Source organism: Lutjanus erythropterus, chromosome 13, assembly GCF_056507025.1.
Source record: "Lutjanus erythropterus isolate fLutEry1 chromosome 13, fLutEry1.hap2, whole genome shotgun sequence".
Lineage (NCBI taxonomy): Eukaryota > Metazoa > Chordata > Actinopteri > Lutjaniformes > Lutjanidae > Lutjanus > Lutjanus erythropterus.
The window spans coordinates 25,863,159-25,888,508 of record NC_139329.1 but is presented as its reverse complement, the minus strand read 5'-3'; the positions used below and the strand labels follow the sequence as shown (position 1 = coordinate 25,888,508).

The window sequence follows — 25,350 nt, the reverse complement described above, 5'->3', positions numbered from 1 at the left end:
TTTTTTGCCACCAATCCCAATTGCTGATCATCTTTGAGCCATATCTGCTGATACAAGACCAGAACCAATTGTCTTTTGTTTTGTTATAGCAGCTGGTATAGCAGTATTTGGTGGTGGGTTTGATATTAAGCCAAACTGGACCAGAAATTCTGAATTTTATCCAGTCTTGCTAAGAAATGAAGGATTTTTGTCCACTGAAAAGCTAGTGGGCTTTTACTCTGAAACAGATACAGGAAGTGTTGAGCTCCTACGCTGATCCTAAGACTTATTATTAATTCAATCAATCTACTGTGCATCAGTTTTGTATACAGTGTTCTTTTTGTGAGTAGCCTCTTTACCCTGCTGCTGTCTGGCAAGAGATACAGAAGTATCCACTGCTGTACCACCAGACAAGAGAGCACTTTTTTCCCTCAAACTGTGAAACTCTGAAATTCATCCTCACCATAAAAAATGGTTTGTTTGATTTTTATGTATCATTTCCATATATAATGTTGTGAGCAGCAGAAAGGGAAGCACAACTTAAATTTTTCTGAAACCCTGTGCTGCAAATGCTAAATAAATCTACCTTGTTCATGTACCTGGTATTACATAAGGATCAGTGTGCATAAAGTCATAATCCTGGTTAATATCCCAAGTAGATGAACTGTGTTATGGCCAGTATCAACAGGCCATTATTAAAATGTCCTCTCATAACAATCATGCTTACGAGTGTCTAGTAGAGGGGGTGTCTGAGGCATAATACAACACCACAAGGCGCAGAACAAATCCTCGCAATTATCTCTCTGGGGACATTTTTACCTGTGAAATTGAATGTGTGTTATGTTGTACCTCAGCCTCACAGCGGCTCCTCATTCTCCCCTGCTGTTCCGATATCAAAGGGTTAAGCGTGTGAAAGGTTCGGCCTGATTGCAGTGTGTGTGTAGAATTAGCTGAACGAAGGCAAGCGAGATAACCTTTCAGCAGCAAAAGGGAAATAAGTGCAAATCTCTCTAATCGTCAGGAATAACAGGAGCCGAGTCAAAACACAGAAAATGACATTCCGCCGCAGCATCATTATTCGCTCTTCTCCTGGCTCGCACTCTCCCCCAGAAGCAGCAGACTTCACTGTGAGACAAATCAGGGGGTGTTTTGTCACATACTGCAATTAGGGTGAATCATTTCAGGTATTCTGAGATTCTCATATGCACAAAAAAAGGAAAGACTGATACTGCAGAGCGTTTCTCCTCTTCCTTGACCTTGGCTTCAGCAGGGAGGAGGATGAACATGATAAATAGGGCTGTCTATACCCAGGAGGGTCTCTTCTTCTTATTTAACCACAATTAGACCAAAATAAAACCAAAATTTTGTTTTTGTTAAGAATTAGTTTGACTTATTCAAAGCCAATCTATCGAAACCTTTAAACCTCAATACCCAAATCTAGAGAGAAAATTACTGTTTAAGCATCTTTAATTTTTATACAATACCTAGTTCTAATTCCAACTAATCGTGAATCACATCACACTCACAATATCTGTCAAGATAATCACAATATGATTTTCTTTTTCCATTCTGTGCAGCCCTGCTCCAAATTCTACTTCCAGACTGGTAGAATTTCAGTATTTCTCTCCACAGCCGGATATGAAGGCAAAAGTTCAAATCGTCACACTGACATGATTCAGATCTCAGCCACACTTGGAAACAAAGAGATTTTTTGTGCTCAGGATTCACAGCTCATCCACAGGCCCCCTTTTCTGAGGCAGAGCAGCAGAGAAAGTCTGAGAAGTAAATTTTCTATAATGATGGAGTTGTGAATGAGCCCGCCTGTGAGTGTGGCTCTGTCATGGCCATGTGTTCCTCTCCAATAGCCCCTCTGCTTGCTGCCCTGAAATCTTCCTTCGCACAAAGTGGAAAAGACAAGCACAAAGAGGAAGGGGTAATGGCACCGCATGAGCTCTCCTCTATACAGGCTGGCAGAGGAGCCCCACCGAGTTTTTGTCATCCAGCTCTTCTTCCACAGATACTCTCTTCTAGACAAGCAGCTTGAGACTGCTGAGCAGACTGACAACATGGCAGGCTCACAGTGTAGACTCACAGGTAACAACACCCACATGCACACAGACACACCAAATATATAGATTGTGCAGAAAAAAATATGTCTATTTTTGTGGAAGTCTCAAGGACAGGTCCATCTCACCGCTGACAACAGGTATTTGTCCGTCTCCCGCTGAAGCAACAGTCACTTTACTATCTGTTATGAGTAGCATCAGTCACTTCAGAGAGTAAGTACTGCAGAAACCACATGATGAAACCCGGGAGGATAATGATAATCCCTGAGCTTACAGTAGTGTGAGAGCACATTTTTCACTAGGATCCTCGTGCAAACACTCCAACGCAGCCAGCTCCTCATTAGCTCTGCTTACTGTACAAGCATGGATGGATCCACGGCTGAGGGAGGAACACTTTCTGTTGAATTGTATTTATTTTCAGGCTTGGGGAGTAACGGGTTACATGTGACAAGATTATGAAATTAGGATACAAAATAAAGGTAACTGTATTCCATTACAGTTACAGAAAAAAAACAGAAATACATTTAGCAAAAGTGGGGATTTTTAGCAGGGAAATTCATGTTACAATAAAGAACGATACTACCATGCGAATTGCACACACATCGCAAAACTGCTCAAGTCTCACAATACCACTCTGGTCTCGAGTGAAACCAGTTAATCTTATAGTCAATTCATCATCGTGTCCATGAAATTCCTCCATTATTTTGTCTTTAAATCAGAAAAGATGAACAACATCACAGTATGCAGTTCTGCCTCCAGCTGTGAAAATACTGTCATCATCCAAGGACTCAACATCTAATTTAAACTAACAGGTAAGACCAGCTGCTAACATCAGCTACGCAGACAGAGCGCTAACGTTAGTTAGATGGCTAACCTGTCAATACTAATACTGCTGAGACATATTTTGGGACCGCTTGTGACTCAACACAAGCCCCATACCAGAATGAGGTGATGCTAATTTACTTTAAGTTTGGGTGTTAAGTGTGAACAGCATAATTAGCAAAGTAGGCCTAAATTTAAATGTGTACAATTACCACTATCAATCTAAATGTACAAAGGAAGGAATAGTTAGAAAAACAATTAATAAACCTGCAACAAACATAAAAGATTAATATTAGGTTAAACAATTTCCCCATATTTGCTACTGAGTCAATCTAAGAGTAACAGAATCAAATAGTTACATTACTTTAATATTGTGATATTAGGTTAGAGACTACATTTACTTAGTAGGTAATTAGTAATTGTATCGAAAATACATTTTTAAATTAACTCTCCTATCCCTGTTTATTTTATTACCCTTTCTAGGCCACAAGGTAGACCAAAAAATGTAATTTCAAAACACTATCTCCTGTGACGATCATAAAAGAGTCCGTCTTTGAATTAAATTTGTTCCCTACTCTAAATATTAAGACATGAAAATGACCAAAGAGCAGCTTGCCAGGGAGTCTAAACATGGACAATTCAATAGAGACCAGGCAAGGCAGGAGCCATCTGGAGAGGATACAGCTCTAATGATTGACTGTAATACCAGCAGCAGTGCACAGCCCGAGAGCAACAACTGCTGCGATTACTGCACCAGTCTGTCACACAACAAGCAAGGAGGTGGCTCGACGTGAAACTTAAACAGTTTGTTTCAGGCCTGAGCAGTTTGTTTGCACCAGTCTTCCAAAATGCTTCTGATGGGACGACAAATCTGAAGCAGAATGACCCCTGAGAGTACAATGGGGTGTGGATAAGAATGAATAACATTCCTTCAAGGACACCGTGCAAACAATGCCGTATAGGGGCGCTTCAATTTTGCGGCTTTTATTCGATCAATACTGGAGCAAACGTCTGTGTGTTTCTCATGCAGTGTAGAAATGAGGATGTTGGACATGCAGAGTACAACAAAGATAACAAGAGATGTGTCTGGGCTACACGGAGCCTTGGCCATTATTTCCAACTGTGAAGAACAGACAAGCTCTTCACAGCTTTGAACATGTTCACTGCAAAAATCCAATGGCAATTACTGTACTGTATGTGTCATAGATACTGCCCATGATTGTCCTCCGCAATTTATACCAGATGTCAGGGTATGGTTGTCTATTATAGAGTGTGCGAAGTACCTGGTGACAGTCAAGGAGTCCCCCCATCTAGTTTTACAATATGCAATATACAAGACTGGAGTCCATATTTTTTGACTGCATGTAACCATGATGTTGTAGCAGAGAAAAGTCCACTGCTTCTCAGGGTTTTACAGGAAAATGTTACTTTTCCTAAAGTGCACAGCATGTTCATTGTGGACTGTTTGCAGGGCCTTTGCAGAAACAACTGTGTTCAATGGCAATATAAGAGAAGCATCCTATATTTTTATGTATGCAAACGTTTTGCCATTTTAGTGACAATTGCAAGTCACAAATGATTCTGTAAAGATTTTTTCCACAGGTTCCCCAAATTTTTGTTGTTAAGGCTTTCAGGGGTTTCAAATGTTGCATTGAAAGAGTCTCAGACCCTGCCAAGACCACCTGTATTTATCAAAATACACTTTGGTCTTTGTACTTTGTGAAATACAAGATGTGCTCTCTAAACAAAGGAAAAAAAAACATGAAGATTCAGGACTACACAGTGCAAACACATTGTACTAAAGTAACTGCTCATTAATTACTGATAAAACCTGCCTGATGTGCAGAACATTGAGAGGAAAAATACTAAAAGCAAGGGACTTGAGGTAAACTTAAAGAATGGAATGGATGAAAATAGGGCTGCATAACAATATGAAAAAAATATTTATTGCAATTATTTTGACAGATATTTGCAATTGTGATATGATTCACAATTAGTGGGAACGATAATTTTTGCATCACAATTTTCATTTTCACAAATTAAAGTTGCTACTCGATATGTTCTTTAAACAAATAAAAAAAAAAAGCAAGGATCCAGGAGTGCACAGTACAAGCACTTGACATTGTACTCTGAAGTAATTGCTTATTAATTACTGTAGGGTTCACATAAACCTCCCTGACCTGCAGACCGCTGAGGGAGAACAAAATAAAAAGGAAGCAACTGAGCTAAATTATAATGGAAAATAAATATTTTGCAGTGTATACTGTGTAATTCCTTATTTTAAAATACTAAATCTAAACCATCCCCCACATCGCTTCAGGATTTTCAAGGTCAGCCCATTAACAGGAGATCACAGGACAAACACTAATGATTCCCTGCATGGTAAACAAGATACTTGCGACTCTTTCTGCTTAAGCAGCATCTGTGAGTACAAACAGAAACAGAGATGCAGATGCAAACATCTCTACTCTTAGTTACACCATCAGCAGTGATTATTGTGTGTGTAAAAACAGCCGCACCGGGATAAAAAGTAGATTACTATGGCGACTCTAAAGCAAGAACTACCATTGTAAAGGATGAGGATTAGATTTTAACAAGCGGTGATGCAATTGAGAATAACCCCAAAGCTCCAATGAAGTGAGCAGTCAGTAAAGCAACAGCAAAATACTGTGGCTTCACTAACCTCACAAACACACTGAATGGCATTTACTATAGCATATTACCTCCTGCCTGGTGTACCATTATTATTGTTTAATTTAAGCATGTAGTGTGTCAGTGGCATTGAATGGAGGGCTGAGAGTAATCCTGACCTCAGCAGTTCTCAGGACTGTTGAGAACAGCAGGATTAAAGCATGTGTGCATTGAGGAAATGCTAATTGGCTAAACTGCTGCTGCACACCACACCTCCTTTTTCTCTTCTCTTTACATTCTGCGCTGACACTCTGAACATCAGCCTTTTATCCCCGTCTGAACGAAGACCAAGGTCAGTTTCCTGCAGGACCATAGGATGTCCCAGGAGGCCATGACGTCTTCCTGGAACACGGACAGTCCGATTCAGGGTCACGCGGCAGCAAACAAGGCTTGTTGTTTATTCAAAATCTAATATTCCTGCAGCCCAGGAACAACGTTTCTGCTCAACTCCACAATGGAGAGATGAGTCAAGGTCAGGTGTGCTATTTCTACCAGATGTGACAGCTGTTTCTAAATTTAATGGCTGCTAGGATATCATTATGAGCACTTCACATCTTAATTTGAATTTGATACATCAGATCACTAATGGTACACAAGAGGTAGGCATTAATAATCCACCATAAATATGTCTTTATGAGTGTGTGTATGTGTATGCGGCGTGTTTGATTTACAACTAATGTATAGCAAATTATTATACATCTATTTAATAGCCCAGGGCTGTAATCTAAGCAGCACATGAGGCCACTGAGACATCTTTCTGTCAGCTTGCCTTCAGCACATTAATAACATGAGAAGAATATGATTATAGTACACTGATGCAAAAAGCAGATATTTGTAAGCTGACAGAAGAATGATGGATGGAGCAAGGTTATTTTTTACAAGATGAGGAGAGGCTAGGCAATAAATATATCAATATTATATCAGTATCATGATATTAGACTCAATATCGTCTCAGGTTTGGGTCTCGTTATATCCTATTTTTACATGGCTTTGTTAAATACTTGATTCTGATTGGTCAATAACAGCGTTCTAAGGTCTATTCTGCAGACCGTCGCTATGAAGAACAGACTGTTGCTATGGACACAGTTCTGATTATAGACACTGGAGGAGCAATAAAATCATTTTTAAATGAATAAAATCATTTTTAAGTTAAGATAGTGTATCAAACTTCTGATTGATTTCAGTAAGTAACGGTGTAATAAGTGGGATAATGAACGGGGAGTGGGTGATTCAAGAATCCTCCGCCTCGTGTCGGGATCCCGCATCACCCTGTCAGGGAGGGCACGACGCCACTTACTCGACCGTCATCGTTGGTCGAGTAGTTTGTCTGATTATTTATCTTCACAGTCTGAACTTCAACTGTTTTAAGACAAATAGTGACTTTCTTGACTTGTAAAATTATCTTTTAAACTGACAAACTTCATAATCGTACTTCATGGCACAATTCAAATGGGATCAAAAAATATTTATCTCTCGCCACTGACTACAATACATATTTTTTTTCTGAAGTTCTCATGGTGGTCCAACGGAGGAAGAGGGACTTCGACTTACAGACAAATGACACATTTTGAAGCGTTAAACTTTGTTGTATTTTCCTTTAATTCGTCACCTTTCTGTACAATGCTCTAACAAAACATACCTGTAGTTGCTTATAGCACAATAACAGCTGATTTATTGTGATGAAGAAGTGGAATAATAATTTTTAGTATATGTTCACAAATATGTAATATCCCACCGCTGTAAGGTACCCAAAAAGCTTGAAAATGCACCTTGAGAATGTTCAAAAAACACTTTTAAAAAAGTGTAGGAACACTGTCTATTATTCGCTTCTAATGACAAAGTCATTACTTCAATATTGTCACAATATTTAGGAATATCGATATCAAGGTATCTGGTCAAAAATATTGAGATATTTGATTTTGTCCATACCACCCAGCCCAAGAGAAGAGTGCAAAAATACGATTATCAAGCTTCTATCTTCTTTTCAGAGATGTAGCAGATATACAACTACATGTGCTTGGTTACATGCACCATTCAGCTGCAAATATCTGCTTTCTTTTGCCTTGCAGAGACTATATTCTCTTTTTTATCTCGATGTCCTTGTGCTCATTTCCTTGCAAAGAACACCGACTGAATCTGTAGTCCACCTGAATACAATTCAAATCATTAATAAGTCAAAGGCTTTCGCCTCCACCCTTATCACTTCCTCCATACATTTCATAAATTAATTAATCCTTGCTCCGGCAGAACACAGCAATCACCGGACGTTATTATGAAGGAGAACTGACCCTTGCTATTTTAAGTTCACCAGGATTACTATGAACAAGCCATCATATTATAAGTAGCTTGCATGGTATTATTTCACTAAATAGAGTGTTAGTCAAGCAGTGGTTGTTGAGATAAAAAAAAAAAACTGCAGGTAAAAAAAAAAGGCATTAAACCCACGCTCTGAATTCAGAGCCACTCACAGTAACACCGACTTATTTTTCAAAAATGAACCTTGCTGCTGCTATGACCCACTCTTTGGACTACAGGCTGCGCTCCTGGGCGACACACTCTGCTGTAATGCAATTTGAGGGCACGGATACTGACAGAAATTATGAATCTTGCCCTTGTCGCGGGGAGGGAGAGAGCAGCTCCTCTTACACTAAAAATATCCGGCGAAGTAGAGCGTCCTCCAGCAGCACCGTTTCAAAAGCATCCACAGCAGCAGCAGAGGCAGCGCAATAAATGTAACCTTCTCTTCCTTTTGTTGTAAAAGACAATGGCATTCATCAAGACCTGCACCTGTTTTTCTATCTATTCCATCAATCTGTAAATTATAATTCTTTAAGATTAAACAGCAAATTCTTTAGGAGAATTGAGACATTTTAAGTTACATTATTGAAATACTGGTCACACTTTATTTTATATTGCACTCCTAAGACGTAATAAGATATACTTTGTATGAAATAACAAAATATTATTAGTAAAAACTATTTCCCCAGACCCTTATCAGACTTCCTCAGAGGGTAATTAGGGACACATTAAAACAGAACTGTATGGTAAACTAAAATGAAATGAGTCTTAATTACCCTCTAATAAAGTCTAATAAGGGACTAATAAAGGCTCATACTGTGTGACAAAGAACATATTATCATAGTTTTTGCCTTATTGACTAAAATAAAGTGCGACCGAGATATTATTGGTTGAAAATTGTCCATCAGTCCTTGAGTCAACACACTGAAGCTCACAATACACAGAGTTATCAATATGTACCATCCCTCATCCCTCATTTACAGATGTGAAGAATGAGATTCCTAATAGATGGAGACAGAAACAGCTACTAGAAGAGAAGTGCTCCACCCAGCAGCTGCAGTCAGTCAACCAATGAACTAGTCATTCAGTCAGCCAGTCAGACAGCCAGTATGCTGACTGTGGGGTTGACCTGGCGTCTGAGTCAGTCCCTCAGTGGGAGTGGTGGTTTATGGTGGCTGAGACAGATGCTGCCCAAACATTTTTATTTAATTACATACATTTGCGGATGCAGATCAGCCCAAAACAACAACGCAGTGAGCCCACGATGATTTCATTATCATTATCAACCACAGTTTTATCCATAAATCTCTGTTGGAGCATTTACAGTATTTGGCCTCTGGTCCACTAACCTACATCTGGTTTTTGACTGATAACTAAGCCAGACTAAGTGATGTAATGATATGAAACAGGGAGCATGTTCGGAGCAAAGAGTTCAGTGGTTGGGCTAAAAATAATTTGAGGTCCAAAGAACAGTGTGTTAAAAAAACGATTCTGAAATATTCAATATAATAATTTGTTTCTTGAAAAAAGGTTAAGTGTTAAAAACATATCACTAAGTACTCTCTCTATTTGTGAAGTGTGCTTTACAAATCATCACACAAATTAAACCCACTATGGGTTAATTTCACTTTTATTAACATTGTAAATTTCTTTGCATATTTATGTCATGCCACATAAAAATTTGGATATGTAATTGCTGTGTTTATGACTCTAAGGAGAGTAAAATACTGAACATGTGCTTGTCAAGTGGCTTAAACCACTCAGCCCACACAGGTTTGCCTATTAAGCACTGCTCGCTGCGTACCATATGGATGTTTGATCTGAACATGCTACAGGAGATTTAAGCAGGAAAGAATTTCTTCCCCGCAATTACATCCAGAGTGTGTTTCATACAGGAAGAAAAATGTGCAACAGATTTCCCATTTTTGTTAAACGTACTAAAAGAAGTTTTTAACTGGTGATGAAACTCTGAATTTAACAGTAATGCCTCTATGTCTCTGCACTCAAAAAACTTAGTAGCTCTGTGAGCTCTCAGGCTCTGTGATAATGAATCACCATTTTTTCTTTGGTAAAGATGAGTGTGTATAAGCTGACTCTGTTGGGTTGTTTTATTCTTTTGGTATGTGCGGCTTGAGGGGGCTTAGCTTTTCTTAGATACAAGTAGTGGGTTTGTCGTGTTCCCAGCTATCCATGTACACATCTGTTTAAGAGTATAATTGATTGAGTGTAACTTTGACCATGAAAAGGAACAATGTGTCCTACACTGTAAGGTGATCATCTTTTATAACACTGTCAGTCGTCTGTCAATGTAAATCTAAGAAAACAAAAGCCCAGTGTTCTGAAAACACACACACTCCTGGAGTTTGAGTTTGGTGACTGCCTGTCTGCTGCCTGCATTAACATACTGCTCAACTATACCATTATAAACATCTACTCCTTCTCAGAGATTATTAATGGTTTCACTCATTTGGTGAAGATACTGCATTAATATGAGCTCTATGTAAAGTGAATTAATTTGTAATAGGCAGCTGCAAAAGGCAAAATCACAAAGGCCAAAATAAAAACAGATGTTCTGCAGTGGAGTGGCTGCAGTATTGTTGTTGGAGAGATCAGTATTTCAACTTGGTATGTTTTCTTAATCTCTCATGACATATAATGGCCATTTTATGATGTAGTACAGTAAATATATTACATATTTCCACTTAAAAGTCCGCCACTGAGTCGGATTCTCCTTGAAATCAGATAAAATGATTTAGGGGATGGAGACTGACACAGCCTATGTTTACATTTTCCAGGCAAAGTTACAGTGAGGTTTGTTTTGGTAATATTTTTTCATATTACAAATAAACATTTCCATTTTTTAAATTGCTGTTATATTTTGTGGTTATGACAGCAGAAACATCACAGCTTTTTTCCACATCGGCCTCCAAAATCAGCACAATATTAAAAGTCCTTGTAGCTGCTTTAAATAATCAGTATCTCACATTAATACATATAAACAGTATGCACAAATAAGTCTATCAGTGCTCACACTGTAACATGAGCCTGAACCAAAATACAGTGGATAATAACAAACATATTATTACTATTAGTGCCAATACATGACATTTTGAGTTGTTGCTCACAGAAACACTACCGTTGCTCAATTCCCACACCAACTGTAAAGTATAAACTTTTTGACTTGAGCTGCATTCAGTGCATTCCAACATTATGTGCTGGTGTACCATAACTGATGTTTCAGGGACCGGAATTCCCAGTATGGGCAGGTGAATGACAGCAGGCGAAATGTATTGTCGTACAGAACATCTTTGTCAAACAAAAGGACAGCTTCATTTCAGCATCTTTTTTCACAGCAACCCCTGCACAATCTGAGGTGATTGAGAGTTTTAGCACTTGGCACACCCCATGATTTATTCAGCCTTCTCCACCTCCTCTCAGACGCATTTTGCACCTATAGACACGCGTGTTGTTTATCAAACGACAAGCTGAGTCGACCTGGAAGCACAGTTTGCTTGTCATTTGAGATGCAACCCGCATGCAATCAGTGAAGTGTACTCAGAGCCTTTATGCATACGGCTGGATCACACAAATCACAGGAGGAGATATGATGAAGTGCTGTGACGGCACATTATGCTGTATTTACTGAGGCTCACTTGATTTGTGAGGGTCAGTTTAACATGGAAATGAGCCCACCTCTCACAAACAGGTGCAGATTTGTGGCTGAATATGAAAGAAATGTGAAGGAAAGAAGATTTACATAAACTGCCCTTATGTATGTTTGAGAGTTACAAAATAATTTCAGCACATCATTGGCATAATATGATGAAGGAATACGATCAGATGAGATGACGCTTTAATTTTGTGCATGTGATGCAAGTACGTCTGCGGTGTGGATAGTTTTTGAAGTGTCAGAAATCAAAGATGCCATTTGCAATGATGGCTCAGCGTCGGTCATGGAAGGAGGAGCTGAATCACATTCCTTCAACACTAAATCCAAATTTAAATTCAAAGCTGTCATCCTGATCATTCCAACCAATTAGCAAAGAACAATGAGAAACAGGCACCAGTGAAAAAAAATTCCAGCAGTAGTTTTCTTATTTTGTATACTTTGAAAAGTACTGTATTTTACATCTGCCTCTGCCAGTGGCACATCACGATATGAGCAGGCAATAATACAGTAATTCCAAGATTGAGAAATGACTAATACCTGGCACTTATATGTCAAGATGGACAAAATGGATAAAGTGTTTGTCGGAATAAGGAATGTGGTTGGTGGCTTTCGCTCCTCACCGTCCCTGTTTGTAAAATGTCATTTATCTTACTTCTGCTGCACCGAACATGTAGAGTTAGATACAAATTATGCAGTACCATATAAAGACTCCATATAATAAAATATAACGTCTGCTGTGTGGAAGTTTATGGATGTCATAGTGCCTGGTAATGTTGTTGTATTGTGCTGTTGTTTTACTGTCAAAAAATGAACTAATAAAATTCTAGTGTTGAAAAAATAATGTTCCACTACAGGATAAAACTAGATGTTGTCTACAATTAAGAAAAGCACATGTGCATGCATCTGTGTTGGCACTGGCAATCAACCAAAATCAACTGAAAAATAACAGCACATTGCATAATGGGCAAAAAATATCAAGGATCCCTATACTCTAGAGAAATCAAATAGGGGTGTGGGAAAGCTGCACTCAATTATAACAAAAACAACAAAAGTTTTATTGAACTAAAAGTTCAAGAAAACTGAAAAATACACAATATAATGACCCGTTATTAACATGAAACAAAGAGTAAAAGCTGCAAAGCATATTATATGTGTGTTACATGATTTTTGACGCTCATATTCGAAGAAGTAGTTTTTTTTATGTGCCAAAACGTATTAATTTGTTGTGCGTAAACCTAACCAAATTGCGACCGTTTCACAGTGTTAATCACATTAAAAAGGCTTTCTGGACACATCAGATGCAGCTGCTTAAGGGCACCCTGTACTTCAGTGTTAGATGCACCGGACGGTGACAAATCAGTATGTGACGAATCGGGACGAGAATGTGTTGGCAGAAAGAAGTGACTGGAGCATCCCTAGTGTAAACTGAAGCTTCCTTAGTAAATCAAGAAAACTGTGGGTGAATAGAAAGGACAGAGCTAACGTACTTATCTTTCATGCACTGAAAATGTGGGATTTCCAAAGAGCAGCACAACCAACTTACCAAAATATTACAGTTGATTGCAAATCAAATCAAAGCAAATCAAAGACAGTGTCCTCCTATAGATTCTTTCATCCATGTCACTCAAACCAACAGGGAGACTTGCAGTAACACACCTTCTGTTTCTCCTCTCTGCAGCACTACACAGTGTGATAGAAGGACCACTATATGCCAGTAAAACAGCATGACATAATTGAAATGCTATTTTATCAAACGTAGACAGACAGGCACAGCGAAATTAAGGAGTATCAAGAAAATACTCCTCAGATGTGACAGTGATTAGTGCAAGAATATGTAAGTACAAGGCAGAATCGGCTCGTGAAATCATTGCATCACAATTACAAAGGTCACAGTTAAGATGCCGACCAAGCTCTCGGTATCTCAGCGCCGATCTTTTCCCGGCAGGCACCCTACAACAAAATTAAACTAATGCAGGAAAGCAGCAGCTTGCAAGAGCAGACTGCCAAACACTACTTTATTATACAACAGTCTGACAACACATGGAAAATGAACAACACAATCTTTTATTAACTTTGCAACAAATCATGTAGAAGTTAGATTGTAGCCTAACCAAAAAGGGTACAATAGGTAGAGGGTGAGGTGAATGTGGGAGTTTCTGTGCATGATAACACACGTGCAGTCTGTGAGCAGGAGTTTTAGACGACGATCTCACACCTCTGGCTCCCACGATCAGTATATTCTGCCTGGAGTGTCATGTCCTGTAAATCAGGCAACTCCAATCTCCGGTCTATGCTGCATCCCCAGCACCGAGCCTCTCCTCTCTCTCATACTTCAGTCGCCGACTGCCTACTACCACTTGCATGCTGATTACAGTATCAAGAGCAGTGGAACAGAACATAAACTGGCTCCTCTCCAAAGTGCGATACGCTGACGGACTCTATCAGCATTTTATGTCCTCTGGCATGCTGTGCAGGAGGAAACCTGACACACATAGGCGGAGATTCATTGTTCTGCCTCTTTAAACAAACCAAACATTTAGCTAAGGACACCACAAGCTGACATGTCTCTTTAAACGTGAAGCGCACTTCCTTCAAGCAATACAGGATTTTGGTATATCAGTCAATATCGCAATGATCTCTCAAATGTGCTCATCAAATATTTGCGACAAAGATACATAATGTAGCCAGGATATTGTACACCCTGTTTTCACCTGGAGACTATTTTTACAGAGTACTGACATGGAGCTGCAAGTGTTTTGCAGAACTTCATGATGTCACAGTGATGCTGATCTTTGACCTTTTCGATATAAAAATGTCATCACCTCATCATTTCCATCCTATATAATTTTGTCATATTATGTGTACCAATTCTTAAGTTGTAGGAAAAAAAATGTGGTTTTTGAAGTCACCGTGACATTGACCTTTGACCTTTCAAAATCTAATCAGGTAATTCTTGCGTCCAAGTGGATGCGTGTGCCAGATGTAATGAAATTTCCTCCAGATGTCTCTGACATAAAGAAATGTAATGGAAGCAGGGTATTTTACAGTTAAAGAATAAACATTAACATCCAGAATTATTTAAGGCCAGTAACAGTAAACTTTCAGCTCTATTTTTAATCATATTAAGTAACTATTAATAAAAACTATATAATATATAATATATAATATTAAATTTAGATTAAGAAAAATGCATCAAATATTTCTAAAACTGTTGCCTATAAAACAATCTGCATTAGGTTCTTGTTTGGATTTGTTCCTTTTGTTTGCTTGATTCTGAATGTACCTGGATGTTTTCCTCGGTTATGTACTTGTCTTTCTTTATACTTTGTGATTACATATATGCAAAGATATTTGAGAATAATGATAAAAAAAAGGCCTATTCTGTAAAACAGAATGATGAAAGACTTACAAAGTTCTCTCACTGGAAGAGCATTAATTTAACTGATATATTAGTCGGGCTCTACTTGTGTTATTACTCAGCTTAGTGGACTGGAGCAAAGGCAACACTTACCAAGATGGTAATCTATCACCCTATCAAAGTGGTCACTGCAACAATAAAATCCCCTGTTGGTGGTGAGTGAAACCATGTTGCTGCATGAGAGGAGGTTCAGGGAGAGGCCATGTTGTTGGCCCATTGTTTCCAGTTCAGCAACTCTGCCCACAGTTGCCATGGCTGCTGCTGCTGCTGTGCCCACCTTTTCCTGGACATATAAGGCCGGACAGCAGCAGCAGCCACATCCACTCTGGCCTCGGGCCTCAAGGCCTCAACTGCTTCCAGGGTCATCTGGATGTACTGTATACACGCTCTGTAGCAATTTAAGGATTTCAGCTAAAGTCAGCTTTTAAATGTCAAGCAGACAAGGTCAGTGGGAGAGCTTTATCTGTGCACATGACTATACACAACCCCATTTTCATCCAGGAGGCCTCTCAGCTATCCTGTCACAAGTACATGGAAATGTTGAGCAGAAAAAAAAAGAGATTGAGGGAGTTGACTTTGATTCACTTTGACAGAGCGTGTCTGAAAAATGAAAATACCTCTCTGTGAAAGTGTCACTTCAGCGTCACTGCTTTGTTGAAGGTTCTGTAGAGAACATAATGTAACATTTTTGTGTGGAGGGCTGCACTGTGAGAATGAGAAACTGTCTGTGATATCGTCTGCTGGTGCATTGATCCCCACAGTGTAGTCAAGAAGATGTACATGTACAAAGAGGGGCAGATTGCACAGAAAACACTTGTGCAAGAACCTTTTCCCTCCACTCAATTAACCAAACAGCTTTAGAGAGTCTAGAGTGCATCTCCCCACAATATGATGAATGACTGGTCAATATCTAAAGCCAACAATACAAAGTTTAAAGCAAACTGTGCAAGGTCAAGGCAAACGAAAAAACTCCATTATTCTGTTAACTTGGGAGTACATTCCAAGCACTGTATCATTGTGTGACTCCTTGCAGCTTTGTTTTTCTCTCAGCGAGTCCTAAAAGCACTGGAGAATCAAATGTTTAAATTGGCCAAAGAAGGCGTATACAACAGACTTTCCTCAGACAATTTCTGCACACTTCAGAAAGTTCTTCAAGTGGAGGCTGTGCACAGGAGGCCAGCACACAAATTGGAGGTCTTTTTTCTGAAGAACAAGGAAGACAAACCTCTTTTTCTGGTACATACTCTACTGCTAAAAGGTGAGGATAGGTGCTACATTAAATACATGAATTTCTCATTTGCGCTGTCCTATTTAGATAAAAAAAAAAGTCAAACATGAAGTCAAAGGCTCGTGACAACTCTGATTTATCAACAATGAATTTGATCGATCATGTAAAACTTAATCAACCTACTAACAAATAAAGATTGGAGATATAGCAGAGATTATTTTTATGAGTCTGCTCAGTGTGTTATCTGTTATTCAAACAACCCTTCCTAAGTCCCGCCTCTTTTTGCTCTGTACTCCTATGACAGTTTAATTAGATAGCAACTTTCTCCTTCCTACTTAGATGCGCAACTGTGCTATAGGCTCGAACCAAAATTTCTGGTTGTGGAATATACTGGAAAAAAGTACACAAAAAATGATGTGAAACATACATTACAGCCAACTATTGCTTCAATACACACACATTAATTATATATTATACACGTTTCAGCCATCAAATGATTTCTTATACAGTTTCCCACCCCTCTTACTGGGTGTCCACGCCTAAACTCTGTCCAAGTGTTCCTGATTACAAGGAACAAACATCTCTGGCTTAAACCCGTCTCATAAACATCTGGTCAACTAACCACCCACCCACACTCAGCATGCATACCCCTCAGCATATTGTGCAACAGGGTCAACTGACGAGAACCATGCTGACAATTTGAAATTCTTTCTGCACACGTTTCCAGCTCAGAGCTGAAGGGACGGATGGGAAACGCAGTGATACACCTCTAGACACATCCTGCAGCTGGACCTGAGATGGAGGAGCCACGCGCTACGGAGCAGGAGCATGTGAGGGATGCTGCCACGCTTAGTTAAGGACTCACAGGCTCACTATTTCATGCTCCACATCTGCTGGTTGCCATGGCAACCCCGGTTTTTTGGGCAATTCCCAGGTCAGGTGGCTTCTGTCAGCTCTGAAGGAAAAAAATAGGGCCTTTTTTGTAAGCAGTGCAGTTTGCTAAAGAAACCAGTGAATGATAAAAGGCTCTGACTTTCATTAGTGGTTCTTCAGATGGTCACTGAAGTTTCTTCAATGGTTACACACAGACAGTGTTTAAAGACACAAGCTGTCACTACTACAGATCAACTGAAGCATGTCTGAATCACTTTTCTGAGCTTGTTCTGCAGTTTCTCATGAGGCCAGATGAAAAGTGTTCAAGAATTTCACTAGAAAACTGAAAATACAAAATAAAACCAAGTCACAAACAGGAGGGGCATTATGTAAGACCAACACTATTATTACTGCTGAATCACAGCTTTTGTGACTCAGCAAAATATAAGCTACAAAACCAAAAGCAACAAAAGCCACTTCTCCCACACTAAGAAATAAGGGTTCCAAAAGGGTTCTTTTTGAAGAACCATTTGCTTTTGAAGAACTCTTTTTGGCAGAAAGAGTTCTTCAATGATTGTTGAGGTGCTTGAAGCACTCTTATGTCAAGGGCTCTTTGTACCATGATATTAAAGGGTTCTTGGCAGAACCCCCTAAGTGGGTTCTTGATATAACTCTTCACACATAAGAGTTCTCAATAGAACCCACTGACTGGGTTCTGGATGAAACCCTTGTAATATAAAATGGGTTCTTGGTAGAACCCCCTCACTGGGTTTTTGTTTGCACCCTTAGAGGGTGAAAAGATTCAGGACACAACCCGCAGACAGGGTTCTGGAGGGAACCACTACACCATAGAAGGGCTCTGGGTGAAACCTTTTATTGATATTTCTAGTTGTAAATTATTATATTGGGTTCTCTGTGATAATGTGACTATGGTGACAAGCCAAAGAACCATTTATGGTTCTAGTTAGCACATTTATTTCTACAAGTGTATGTGCAGTCATCTACATTTGTATATTACTACATTTCATTGTGCTACTTCTGCATTCTTGTGAAGACAAACAAAAGCTTCCTCTGTTTTCATCTGTACTTCATTGTTTATGTGTCATCTGTGCAAAAAACACAATAAATTACAAATATCAGAACTTTTTTTTATATACTAAACATGATAGTGTGAACCACAATAAGTGGATCAGCAACTCAGAGAAGAATGGCTGTATATCAGAAGGGCTTTACGATTACAAGCTGCTCATTATGACAGCATGGGTGCAGCTGAATGCCCCAGTGTGGGTTTCATACAAACAGAAGCAGCGGGAGCCGATCATTAGGTGCAGGCGTCTGCAGGGCCGGGTCCCAGTAGCTCAGCCGGAGCCTGTGTGAGAGGTTCTCCGTCTCGCTGGGGAAGTCCAGCGGAAACACGCTGCAGGCCAAGCGCTCCCCGGTTCCCCTCTTTTTAACCTGATTACTGTAATGAGCTTAGAGACTGTTGGATGCACAACATCTAATGTGGATGCAGACAAACACACTGCACTCACTCACTCTCGCTGGCAGCCGAATGCAAAGCGCATCATCAGGCTCAAACCCAGCATCGCTAGATGGCTCATTGACCACAGGGATCGTTAGGGTAATAGATGCAAACAGGAAACTGCAATTTGGTCGAAGGTGAAGCAAGTTTAAGGGGTAGCTCAGAGAAAAGTTGTCAAAATGCCAAGGAAATGTTGACAGCCAAAAAATATATGTGAAATCTGTGCATAAAGAAGCCCGGAGTTTCTTATTACAGACCTTCTTCAGACCTTGATTTAAGCTCCCAAAGTCAGTTCAATTCATGTGCCTGCTGCAAACAGGTGAGAAATGAGAGTAAGAGAATGTGTCCACCTTTAGTCACCATCATAAAAAGATTCTGACTCTCTGCTTGCATCCTAATAAATGTTAAAGATATATCATTGGATCGTCTGAGTCATATAATCTCTGAAGTAATGATTTTGACTGCAACGCTGTCAACTGCTCCATAAATAGTTGGTTGACATTTAAAGCAATCTGACAAACCTCTGCAACAAAAACACCAAGATGCACTCAGAACCTCGTGTTCTAAGGAGATAAGTGAACATCTACAGAGGAAAAAGCGACAAGCATACACGGAGGATACCAATAATTGCTGACTTTAAGATGAGTCATGTATCTAGTATTTCCACATTAGTATGGGACTTTTTGTACATCACTGTCTGTATGATATGCATTCTCTTCCTGTTGATACCAGAGCCAGACGCGTGCACACAAAGGTTTGATAAATTCCCAAAACGTCCATGGACATCCTGCCAGGCTGTTGCACCTGTTGCTACTATCACGATTATCAAGAGTGTGCATGTTAGCTGGACTAAAATGGCAATAAGTCTGCCAGAGTAAAGTTGTTGTTGTTGTAATAAATTTGCCTCTTGCTGCCAGGTGCAGCTTTAAATTATGATTAATAGATCATCATAGTACATTCATAATTGTGTATGCTGACTGAGCACCAGTGTACAAATACACAGTAATGAACAGACTTTCTGTTTGCAGGCTGGATATCAAATGTCACAATGGCCAGTTTATCATTTAACATGTAACAGCTCCAAAGGAACAGGAAAATAAAACAATCCATTAATACTATGGTAGGCCAGTAGAAGGCCAATAGTGTTATGTATCATCAATGGACATGTCATCAATAGCAATAAGAAGATGATTACAATGATACAATGTTTGATAGAGTCACTTAAATGCAATACTCATAATCAGCTGGTCACATCCCTTGATAAAGGAGCATGCTACAAGTGACACATAACCAGTCATTTAACAGGTGTGCTGTTCAGCTGCACCAACATATGACAACAAGAGAAACAGCATGGAGTGACAAAATAAGTACAGACAGAGAAGAAACTATGAACAAAAAAGAAAAGGCCTGGCCTGGAACACCTCTGGTTCCCCTAGGAGGAACTTAGAAGCTTTGCTGGGATGAAGGACGCCTGGAATGCCTGGAAAGATGGACAGATGTATGGATGGAAGGAGGGATGGATGAATGGATGGATGGACGGACAACTGTCATAACACTATTGTCCCACCCTTCCACCCTTTGGAGTACACAACATGTCATCAGTCAAGTGTTACATGATCGATAATTATCAATGTATCAACCAATATGAAATTTCACTATCATGCACAGTTTTTCATCTATACTTTCCAGGTGGTATTGTGTGTAAATTTGGCAATGTAAGAGTAAATGTATTAAAGTTATGCAACTGTACAAATGACTTGTTCTGAAAACCCCCAAAAATTCATCTTTCTCTAAAAATAGGATCAGATTTCTTAAACAGAAACATATCTGGTGATTTCTTGCGAGCTAAATTGTTTAAAATTTTGAGTGTATTACTGCATTTGCATTTAATTAATGTCCAAGGAGCCTGTAGCCAATTTAATTTTCATGCAGTTGTTCAGAGAAAACTGAATTAAAATGTACATATTCAAGTGCAAAGCTTCAGCAAAAACACATTAACAATATACAGTATACCAAGAAAAGATGAAGAGAGTCAGCTTAAGGCTAGTAATTTAGTCTTTTCCAAAGTTACTGTGCATATCAACTTTGCAAAAGTGGCAGTAGATTTACACAACAATGTGGGAGGGCCACTACAATCACTGCCTTCACACATTAATTTCATACTATTCTTCCTCACATTTTATGGCATATTTTTCTATATGCAGTACCAAGTTACACTGGTACTAAGATTTCCACCCAGTGTGTTTAAAAGATCGCATATAAACAACTGTGCTCATATCAACAACCATGTGGAGACCTGGGAAAGGTATTTAGATGGTTTAGTGACCAAACTATACTTTACTTGGGCAGTTATTTTCCTCCCTGCAATCCAAGTGTAATTAAGTCTGTTACCCAGCCTGTCAAAGATGGAGCATTCGGTGAAGGACGAGGCAAACGTAAGAACAGTTCTGCTCTCAAATCGACAAAAAGTGTGAGAGCATCCTGTCCTTGAAGAAAATACATTTTTATGGCTTACACTGTGCTGATTAAAAATCCATGAAACTGCAATAATTCAGACAGGAGTGCAGTCAGTCTTTGTATGGGCTATATAAAGATACACATAGTACTTCCTGAAGGGCCTATTAGAGGAAGATGGGCTTTGATTGATGCTAACAAGCAAAATGAGAATTTGTTCCTGACTGAATCTACAAATCTATCATCACTATCCAGGTACACTGCATCAACCATACACCATCTTACAATTCTGCAAGTTTATTCCCCTTTATCCTGCAAAAACGACAGAAACACTATTCATTTAGGGTTCGTGTGTTGGTAGACCATACTGTGGCACAAAATTGAGCCCGGAGCCAACATGTGACATCTTGAGGTCAGTGAAACTCAAGCCCATTAGGAAAACAAGGAAGCTTTCCTCTGTGTTGACTTACCTACAGTCTACTCAGTGATCAGTAAAGGACACATATCCTGAGGGAATGAAAAGGATTCCTCGCGCAGATGCGGGGAAAGACATTCTACCTCTGAGATCTCCACTACAGTGCCTAACAAAGGACCATTACTGGCTTATTTGCAGTCAAATTACACTTTGCATGACAATATCCACTGATACCACAGTGTTTCCTTAATTATCAAACATGCATCTATGTTGAATACATAATTAGCTTGCAGCTTCAAGATTTGTAGTTCTCTTACTGCAAGAGCAAAAAAATTAAAACACCTACCTGCCATAATTGTCATGCTAATCTCAGTTTCTCTTATCATGTCCTGTCCACAGGAGAACAGGCTCATTTGTAAGACAGTGCAGCTTTGCTAAATTATTTGAAGCCTCATGTCGCTCTGTACAAACCATTTAGCTTTCTCTGACTAATGCCATTCAGCCAAAGAAATTCAATTGTAGGAGAGACAGTCTTATCATTTCTGTCTGAGAACCAGTTTTTAACCAATTTGACTATCGGGCTCTGTATGCTGAAGACAAAATGTAGTGTACAAAGAATACACAGTATCATGAGACTTGACAGATGACATTTACAATACAGAGGCAGAGGGTATACTGTGAAAGAATATATTCTAGTCTATTTTTAGTCATGCTAGCAGCATGGCTGTAGGGAGTTGGACATTTTGGTCCAGAATGAAATATCTCAACAACTACTGGATAGATAATGAAACTTTGCGCAAGCATTTAAGGTCCCTGGCTTTTTAATCTAACACCATCACTGGATCAAACATCAGCATGCTAGAATTGTCATTAGGAGCATTAGCATTTAGCTTAAAGCACATTGTGCCTAAATAAAGCCTCAGAACCGTCAGCATGGCTATAGACAGCTAGGTTTTGTTGAGGGTGCAAATCTGTTTCTCAAATCAAGACCGACTGCCACATTGGTATCTGCAAGTGATCAGATGAGATTTGTGTGTCGTGACATTGCCAACTATCTGCTTTTCTTACTGTGGTAACAATGCAGACTGGAGCTGCGTGACTGTGTACGTGTGTTAAATCACAGGTGTGGGTTGGGTTGTATTTAAGTGTAGATAACAGGCCGGTTCTGGTTCTCAGCTTTGCGGGTGCAGGGTTGCAAGACTGGACCCGTGCAGGACTCTGTTGCTAGCATGATTATAGAGCCTTAAGCTTTACTCAGACTGCAGACACATCAGATTTGTTTCTCAAGTCAAGATAGACTGTCAACATTGTTATTTGCAAGTGATCAGATCAGACCAGTGTGTCCAGATCTCACCAACCAATCTGCATTTGTAGGTTTGGTAACAACACAGGCATCAGTAACTACACATGCCGGTGACACGGCTTTCAAGTGATGAATCACAAGAAACGGCGAGAGCCTGTTCAGAAACCTCCTCCCAAAGTGCCAGCAAACAATTTATTTCTGTGCCTGCAAACAGGCTGTTGTGTTCTGTGTCTTCCATACCGTTCTGCTGGTAGCAGTATGGATGCTGCTCAGCTTTTTGTTTTTTTTTGCACTCCCATCAGTCTGGATTTGACATTTTCATTGCATGTCTCATTGCAAGTGACGCACAAGACACTTTGAAATCAGATTTGAGTGATCAAAGTGTCCGGACTGAGGCGCATCTGTAGAAATCCAATTTAGCTGTGTTTGGACATGCCAAAAAAATTTGGACTGGATGTCTGAACAAGGCCTTTAGTCTTGGTACATGTTTTGGGACAATGCGGCAAAATTAAAAAACAAAAAACAAAATCGCCATTAACTCATTAACTGAATTAATTTAATTCTGCTTCACATAAAACATCCGTCTCAGATGTCGAACCTTTTGTACTACAGGTTCTGAGCAGCTCATTCAGAGGTCCAAATTCTTGACATAACTGAATGTGACTTTGATGTTAGGGGACTATAGAAGTCTCTTTCATAGCTTACTCTCGTCATCTGCTCCTGATTTCTGGCTAATTGCTCACTCAGCTGAACAGATTTTTCCACCACACACGCAGCAAAACAGACTCTCCGCTTGATAATATCATTTCAAGCAGCATGACAACACAATGCATCAGCATAATGGTAAATTTAACATTTTCATGTGGCTCATTGTCACAGTCTGTACACCAGAGGTCATTCTCGGGGCTGCATATTGCTGATTGCTGTCACTTTTGAGTGACCCCGGTACTGTACAGCTCAGCAATTTGCTGCGGAGTGTCATGCTTTCTGAGATTCACTAATTGCTTCAATGAATTCTGCCACCATAGCACACAACTCATTAATGCTGACACAGACTTCTAATTAGTTAAGTAGGGGCATTCAGCCAGCTAATAACTTGAATTCTTATTATTTCTGCTTTTTGAGTAACTATAATAACATTTCATTATCTACACTAAACACAACACCTACACAAATTATTATCAACAGTCTTTTCAAATGACAGCTTTGGCCATTTATCATTAATTGGGAAATGTAGCGATAGCACGGATCAGGACGTGGCAATCATCCGCCATAGACACTGTGTGTGGGTTTGAATTCCAAGTAAGGACAACATCAGTTGAAAACAAATAATCAGGATGTCAGAGCTAATTAAAAAAAAAAAAAACTCTACACACCCATCCAGGACATCAAAGAGGTGATTATCTACCTGAGCTGAACATCAGCTTCTTATCCTATACATACTATTTATCTTCATAGCAGTTAATATCCTCATTAAAAAGTCTAACAACTGCTTTCCCTTGATCTATTCTGAGGAACATCTGGGTATTATCAACTTATCATTTCATTTAAGTTTTTACCCCTGTAGGGATCAATAAAGTTAGCAATTAATAAGCTCCAGCATGGTTTTAATTGGCTCCTTTGTCCAAAATCTCTCTTCTTTTTTTTCAAACTGTGACCATTAAACGTGAGAAAGTGGATAGGAATAATAGAAATAGGAACGGTGTTCATCTGAAATTTGAACATCGGAAATATATGAATGAATGAATATGAATTTCAGATTCATAAGTACAACAGGCCAGGCTTTGTATGCCAGCTGGCAGAGGTTTGTGAAGTGCACTGGCCTTTCGCTTTATTGCGTTCAGTAAATTAGGTTATTTTAGGCAATGCAGGTTCTTTTCACTGAGACAAAATGGAAACATGTCCTGTTGATCAGAGTAAGCAAAATCACAACATAGGTAAGCCTGTTATCTGACTGTGTAAAATGCAAATGCTTTGCAGTAACATTAAGACAACAAATATGAGGATTTGGCTGTTAGCTTGTAACCTAAGTGAGGCAGCAGAGGCACAATGGATGAAGGGAACACCATCAATCCTACACTGTAGTTTCAGATTACATGTGATGCAAATTAATCCAAACTAATTACATGTTATTTCTTATTCATTTCAGCATGTTTTGGTGAAATGGTGACAACCCTGCAGGACATCATGAGAACTTTTGAGTTGTATAAGAAGTCAGGAGGCCTTTACAGGACAACACATATGTTTAAAACATTTAGTGGGTCACAGATCAGAACAACACAAGAAAACACTGCACAATTGAACAGCGCGTGACTACAAGACAGAAATAACGGCATCACTCGCTATGATCACTCATAGAAGATGGCAGCTTCAAAAAACCTTCAAGCATGTTCAATACTTAAACCCAGTAATGCGCTAGAACCACGAGGGTGTAGACGTTTCAAATGCTCCAATTGTTTTCAGCGCCTTAACACAGAAAAACATTTAAGGCATGTCTGTGCATCTGCTGCAAATTTAATTGGACGAATGAATGAGAAACTTTGGTGATGATGCTTCAAACGTACCGCCTGCAGCGTGCCAAAGGAATGTGGAACGAGGTGTATATGATGAC

General features: G+C 39.4%; 1 protein-coding gene across 2 annotated transcripts in view; it reads right to left on the bottom strand.

Annotated features, from left to right (window-relative positions):
• Positions 1-25,350, bottom strand: part of tln2b (talin 2b) — a 114,913-nt gene that overhangs the window by 69,115 nt on the left and 20,448 nt on the right. The window lies entirely within an intron of this gene.